Genomic DNA, 7,288 nt, shown 5'->3' with positions numbered 1-7,288 from the left:
TGTCTCCGCCTCATTTACCAGCGAATGCGCCGGCGCACACTTTGCAGGTAGGCAATGCGCAAATTTCTGGGCAGCCGAAACACACCAACTATGGATTCGCGCACCGCACGGCCTCATTGAAACAAAGCTCGAGAAGGCTGTACAGAGTGTGCCTGCGGTGGCACCTGTACTTGAAGCGGCACTTGTGCCTGGGCTGGCCGCTGTGCGCTGTCGTCATGTGCACCGTCATCATCTGGGTCGTCTGGCAGAGGCACGCCTGCTGCAAGGCAGAGGTTATGCAGCGCTGCACAAGCTGCAACAATAGTGGCTGCTTTCTGAGGCGAGTAGTGGAGCACCCGATACATCTGCAGGCATCAGAAGCGGCTCTTGACGACTCCTATGTACCGCTCAACGGCATTTCGCATTGATGCGTGTGCCTCATTATAGCGCCCCTCTGCCGTGAGGCGATTTGGGTGACCAGGCACAGGAGTCATGATCCATGGCGCTAGCCGGTACTCAGAGTCCCCTGTAAAGTGTTGCATGTTAGTGAACGAAATGGATACATTAAGGCGCAATGCAAGAACACAGTCTACGCCAGGGCCCTTTTACAACAGGAGCGGGTCTTGGATTTATTGTTGCAATATCTATCAAACATTGACCTTCCCGGAAAGTTGTAAAGAAAGTTCAACTCATTTTAAAGAAAAGCCCTATTTCACCTGTTGTCTTGGCTGCAAATCTCTATCTCAGGTTAAGTTGGACATGTAATATTTATTTCATACTCGTGGTTTTCTGCTCCGTTCATCCCATTTGCCCCTCCCTAAATGTACATCTTCCACTAAAACTTATTAGCTCTTCTCTCTTCAGAAGTCTTATTTTATGAAACACTTCTAAGGTCTACTCTCGTATATGCTGCCAGTATCTGGGATCCTTGCTCTACCTTTCGTACCTCTTCTCATGAAGGTACCCAAAATCGAGCTACCCGTTTGATCCTTTCTAATCACTCCAGCACCACATGTCGCTGCAACTAAAAAAATCACACACATTGCGACACAAAGCAAAATAGCGCAACTTGCACCATTCTACAATATATACTACACCGATCACTAACGTCGATGCCGAAAGTTTCACGCACACGCTTATTCCTTTGTTCCAAGGACAGGGACCAGGTCCCCGAGTCCATTGTCACCAACCCTTTTCCACCATACTTGTAAACTGCCATTTCGACGTGTTCTGTAGAATTCCACCCCTGCCTGTAGCGCTCCACTTGGCATTCAGTGTATTGAAATTAATAAATAAACAGCATAACATGTCAGCTGTTGTATACATGCTGGTACAAATATCTGCCTTTTAAGAGAGACTTGTTTCTCTCGATAGTCGCTGCAGGTTCATTAGGTACCGCTGCATTCACAACGCATTTCTAGCAAATCACGCTTTCTTAAAGTTTGCTAGGATGCAAAACTATTTGACTGTGTATGTTTTACATGTGGAAGAAGCACTGCTACTTCAGGTGCACTTACCAAGCAAGACTTCTCCATGAAGTAACAGGCCACGAGTGAGGCGGCGGCGAAATGTAGAATGCCTCCAGACGAATGAATCGTGGCACGATCCCGGAAACCGTGGGTCAATTTCCAGGATATTCAGCTTCGCGTCGCACACCTCATAAGGGAAAGCAAAGAGAAGGTGTCAGTGCCACTGCAACAAATATGTGGCACAACCTTTTGCTTACAACACTACTTGCCAAACAGTTACTGTTCAGTCAGTGAACACAATTACAGAAAAGGAGATATCAATATACGCACTAGGCAGTTGAACTAATGATCAGCATGATAACAGTGTCATCTTAACCTACAAATGCAATGTTGGCATGTGTTCACATGCTCATGTATGGCGTGCGGTAACAACACAATGCGCAAAATAATTCTTTTGGTTTCTTCCGTCCATATTGTATAAGATTCTGCTAAAGAGTGAACCTATGTTTTTTTTTTTTCAGACAAAGTGCCTATTACAAGCGAAAGAACGCGGAAACAGCATGTGCCGTATTGACAGCTAGAGCAAATGGGTGTCCACACATTCTCATTCTCCCTCACACCATTTTCATTGATGGGATGCTCCTTTTCGCGTTTACAGTCTGTTGGCCACAATGCTTTAGTTTTACGTCGAATAAGAATCACAAGGGCTCGTCTTCTGTTAGGATCGCTCGCAGACGAAGACTCCCTTCACTGCTACGGCGTCTATTCCGGTTTAAGTCGCGCGTAATGTGTTTACATTGTAGCATCGAAAAGGCTATTCAACTGTGATTGGAGAGCACTGAAAAAGTGCGGCCGTGTTCTATGCAAAGATCAAAGTCGTCATTACACATACAACACAAACGCTACTTTCTCTAATAGGAACGCAAGTATTGCCGGCAATTGATGAAAAATAACGAAACGAAGTTTTTTACAACGTGCACTCGCGCAAACACATATCGAAAATATTTGTCAATGAACAATACTCACGACCATGCAGTTGAGGGTGTAATACCCTTTACGGCTCCAGTACGATTCCGTTTCGCCGGGGCCGAGCTTCTTAGGGCGAACGATGGCTATCAGACTCCCGTCCACACATCCTAGAACTCCTGGAATTTTTCCACGGCTAAGAAAGCCTTCCTTGACGGCGGCTTTCTGTTGCGCCGTGGATGGGAATCTAACCCATCCTTTTTCCTTGCCCGCAACCGTAATGGCCTTGGCGACAGCTGTAATGATCCGGCTGACCGAAGGCTACGACAGTGCAATCGCTTCTTCATTCCCGACGCACTGTTGAAAGCTCCCGGTGGCAAAAAACCGCAGCGCGCACAGCACTTTCATCGTAGTGTCGACACCACGCAATCTTTGAGGTCCGAGATGTCCTTCCAGCTCATCGCAAAGACGTCGCACTATGTCTTTGGAGAGACTAAAATGCCTTCGAAACTCTTCTTCGGCCATGCCGAACGCGTCGCGTCGTTGCCTCTCGTCGCGTCGTTGTCTTTCGGCACTCGCCAGCAGCACAACCAAGGGAGCCGCCATTGCCGTCTCTGTCTCGTCTCGTCTAGGTGCCGGCTCGTCAGCTGGCGCGAGATTAGCCGGCAGCCGCGGTTGCCCTAGCAACCCTCGACATCATGCTCGCCTCCGCGCGCGACTCTCAAACGAACCACTTCTCCGCGGTTCCGCTCCTAGCAGGGAACCGGTTCCTTTCCAGAAGATTGGCAACCTGTGTGACGTCATCAAAATTTGTCGTCCCGCCCACCAGGGATGACGACATCGAAGCGCCGACCAATGGCAACAGCCGAAAGGAACCGGTTCCCAAAGGAACCGCTACAGAATACGGCCCCATGGCTGCACCTCCCCGAGCCCCGACCCGACGATTCGCGCTGAAGAAAACCCACGTTCATTTTGTTCTATATATAGTCGGGTACAACTTTAGAAAAAAGGGGGCGTTTACTCCTCCGAGGCGGATGCACACGGGCATCCACCAATGGGCGCGCACTCTGGACCGACGTCATGCGCCGGACGACCGGTGACCCTGCCGTCGGGGAAGATGGCCGCCCGTGCTTCGAACTGGACGAAGTCGCGTCAGCTGTGCGCGTGAACGCCTCGTCACAGTGAATTCCCAAGCTGTTTGCGATTGTCTATCATGCCGGAAATATTACTGGGAGCTTACGATGCGGCATTTGTGCCGCTTGCGTTTATTTTAAGCCATGATCCGGCGACGAAACATTGCAACATTGCAGCAAGCATCGATGATGCTGCGCTACGCTTTGTCTGAAAACAGGATCCCACGGCGACCGCTGCAAACACACATCCTGCCTGTTTGTTACATGTCTTTTTTTATTTCGCTCCCGAGTGAAGTTACGACGAGAAAAGTTTGCCAAGGTCTGGTGCCTACTGTCAGCGGCGGGTGTGTTCGTGTACTGTGTCGCTGCATTTCTCGTCGGACGGCGTGAAGTGATGAAGCAAGACCATTCTCAGGAGAAATGAGAAAAGCGTGCGCGCATGAAACAAACTTACGAGCGTCTCAACAGAAAATATTTGCTAAAGAAGCCTCCAACGCAGAGATTTGTCGCCGTCAATTTAGCGTGAACGACCGTTGTCAGCAGTGAGATAGCCGAGCGTCTAATGGCGGTGTTCGAGCGTTGTGTCCGTCGATTGATTGCTTTCCACCAGTGCTCACCGCGCGCGCAAGCTGTAGAATGCGTGCTGTGGCACAGTCACGAATAAGTGGTGTTGCCAGCGCTCGATACGGTTTCCCACAACATAGCTTCGCGCTGCTTTTCGATTCTCGTGATATTTTGCAATTGAATATTCCCAAGACAGTTTTAAGAGAACAGTAAAAAAAAAAAAACGAAAAGGTAGGCCCAGCAGCAACAATTGTTTGAGCGGGATTATTTTAGTCGCGGAGGCAATCGGACGTCGCGCTTCGGTCAGCTCGGCGGGGCCTCCCTTTTTTCTAAAGTTGTATCCGACTATAGTGAGTTCTATTCTAGGATGGGGGGAGGGGTTGGGGGGAGGTCGGGGTGGCGCCGCCGCCACGCTGGCGCCTCTTGGCGGCGGCACTGCCGCCAACGGTTCATTTAGTAGGTCGCTCATGCTACGAAAGCTACGCATTTATTAGAAGCATCCCTCTCGGCTTTCTATGCTACCACCCCCACCCTCCTTTCCAGCTTCTATTGAAAATAAAAAGCGCTTCCATAACACACTGCCACACTTGCTACTACGCCCAGAGGCTCACGCACGCTGTAAGTCCGCCACTATAGCACATTGAAAACAAATTTTTGATATTACCCACGAAGAAAACAAACAAGCTTCACGCTGCAAGCTTTGCTCCGAAACTATACAGTCAAAAAAATCTCGAACCGCACATAACACACGCCTTCCTAGTGACGCAAAAAAATTGATCGAACTGGTTGAATTTCTCGAGCTAAAATACGGAAACAAATCGTAAACTACGACTTACGAACAACCTATAGACGCGATAGCTATAGGATTGTAATTTGAATATACGAGAAAACGTAATTCTGTTACGCGAATACTCAAACAAACCTCTTTTCCAGCGTTCTTAGAATGCATAGACCGGAGACGGCATCTGCCGTTTGCTCGCGCCGGCGCTTAAAAGCGGCGCACCCGCTTCATTGAAAGACTTCCAGATGGCGCTCGCCCCCGCCGCATTGCGGCCCATGCAAGAGGCCGCATTTCTACCAGAAAGCCCGCCTTCGTGGATAGCGTTCACCGCGAGCGTTTTCCGGTAAGCATTGCGGTTACATACGCTGCAGTTTCCGGGAAGTGTGAGAAGCAGTCAGGAATTTTTGAATGCTATCGCGTTTCACTCTTAAAAAACTTGATGACGACCGATTGAGATGGTATAAGATTGGCGCCCATAGAATTTTGCGAAACGGAACAATCCGTGTAATCATGGATTCGGTTAGCGTATGAACAATGCAAAAGTTCCAATGTGATCTGCTTCAGAGCCGCGGTAGTCAGGCTAGCTTTCTTCGCTATTCCTGGAACAGCAAGGTACACAGGAGGCTTTTTGTGAGCTTTACGACATGGCAATTATGAACAGTTCGTTCCTAAAATCAACGAAACTTGCCATTGCGTTTCTGAACGAGGATATGACATCATCTTTCAGTGGCTGCCGGGACATTGGGGCATCGTTGGTAATCACCTCGCCGATGACGCTGCCCGACGTGTAGAGATGGCGCGACGACACTCCTTATACCTTTATCGAGAGTAGACGCTGCAAAAAAGCTTCGCATTCTTGCTCGTACCATCACATTAAGTTACTGGCATACACCACAGAACTCTGAGTGTCGTTTATACAGCCTCAACACATCACTCAAACTTAAATTACCAGCAAACCTTTCACGACGTGACGCAAAACTGCTGTGTCGGCTGTGGGTAAGAGTAGCATTCACCAACTCCTACAGCTACCGTATTAGAATGGCGGACTCACCATTGTACGCTAAGTGCAAGTGTGAAGAGACCATCAGTCATCTTCTGTGCCACTGTTCTCGCTTTGATAAGCAACGTCAGACTCACCAGTGTGCCCTGAATAGACTAGATGACAGGCTATTTACAGAAGCAAAGATCTTGGGAGCCTGGCCTCGCAGTTCATTAGCCCAGAAAGCAGTTCGAGCGCTTCTTCACTACCTGAAGGCAACAGACTTGACTGCCTGGCTATAAACATCCTACACCTAACGTAATGTCTGTGCAAGTGCGCTATAGACTCATGTCTGCTCTCTCTCTCTCTTTCACTCTCCATTCCCCTCCCCACATGTAGGGTAGCAAACTGGACTCCCTTCTCTTTCTCTCTCTCTCACTTTAAAGGCGAAGCTGAAGCTTCCTCCAATGTTTTTTTTGTGTCATCTTACGTGCATTGATACGTCGTTCGTTTATTACTATCTTCATGAACAATTCTTTGGGCCAAAGTTTGTAGTTAGATAATTTGCCATGAATTCATGGAAAAAGAATGTATGAATATAGTACCGTATTTTCGCGATTCTAAGCACCCCCCGATTCTAAGCACTCCCCCTCTATTCCCGCGAAAGAATTGGGAAATAGTTTGCATGCGAATCTAAGCACCCCCCTATTTCTTAGGAAGAGCACGTATCCAAGGCCGCCAAGCGCGCTTGCTCACTCTGTCATCGAGCCGGAGCCGTCGGAGTCCCGAGGTGGCCTGGCGTCCGCGGCACGATCTCGCCGCACAGCCGGACTGTACGGCTGTACGGCGAAAGCTACAGAAAGCGTACCCATCAACCATCCCAAGTGAATTCGGACGCTTGGAAGCGAATCCAAGTGGACGTTGTGGTTAAATCATTTAAGAAGTGCTCAATCACAAACAACTTCGGCGAAACGGAAGACTACCTGCTGTGGGACACCGAGAGCGGTGGTTCAAGCTGTGTGACGAACTCGAGTGGCAGTGATTGTAACTGAGCATCCGACACAAGCGGTGGGTTCACTGTCTGCAGCGATTTTCTTTTGAATGTTTACAAAATAAAATGTTATTTCTCACACTCATTTCGTCACGATGTCGCAGCGAAAAGAATAAGGGGGGGGGGTCATTCTAGATTTTTTCGAATCTAAGCACCCCCCCCCCCCCTCACTTTGGGCATCGCGATCGTGAAAAAAAAGGGGGTGCTTAGAATCGAGTAAATATGGTAATAGCACTTCGAAAGGAAGTACAGACAACTGTGCTTATTGCAGTTTCGGTGCTTTAAAGCCTTATTATGCAACTACCCCCAGCTCATGCTTAGTCGAATTTTTGAGCATGCTTCTCTTTTTCAACTTGGGGATTCATG

The 7,288-nt window shown here is 48.7% G+C and overlaps 1 long non-coding RNA gene across 1 annotated transcript; it reads left to right on the top strand.

Moving 5' to 3' along the window:
• The first annotated feature begins 5,169 nt into the window (after window positions 1-5,169).
• On the top strand, window positions 5,170-7,003 carry LOC135919156 (uncharacterized). The gene is made up of 2 exons (XR_010569903.2): window positions 5,170-5,235; window positions 6,588-7,003. It is a non-coding gene; the product is annotated as an uncharacterized lncRNA (long non-coding RNA).
• The last annotated feature ends 285 nt before the right edge of the window (window positions 7,004-7,288 follow it).

Source organism: Dermacentor albipictus, chromosome 3, assembly GCF_038994185.2.
Source record: "Dermacentor albipictus isolate Rhodes 1998 colony chromosome 3, USDA_Dalb.pri_finalv2, whole genome shotgun sequence".
Classification (NCBI taxonomy): domain Eukaryota; kingdom Metazoa; phylum Arthropoda; class Arachnida; order Ixodida; family Ixodidae; genus Dermacentor; species Dermacentor albipictus.
Note: the sequence above shows the minus strand (reverse complement) of the source record. Positions and strands in the feature narration are given on the sequence as shown.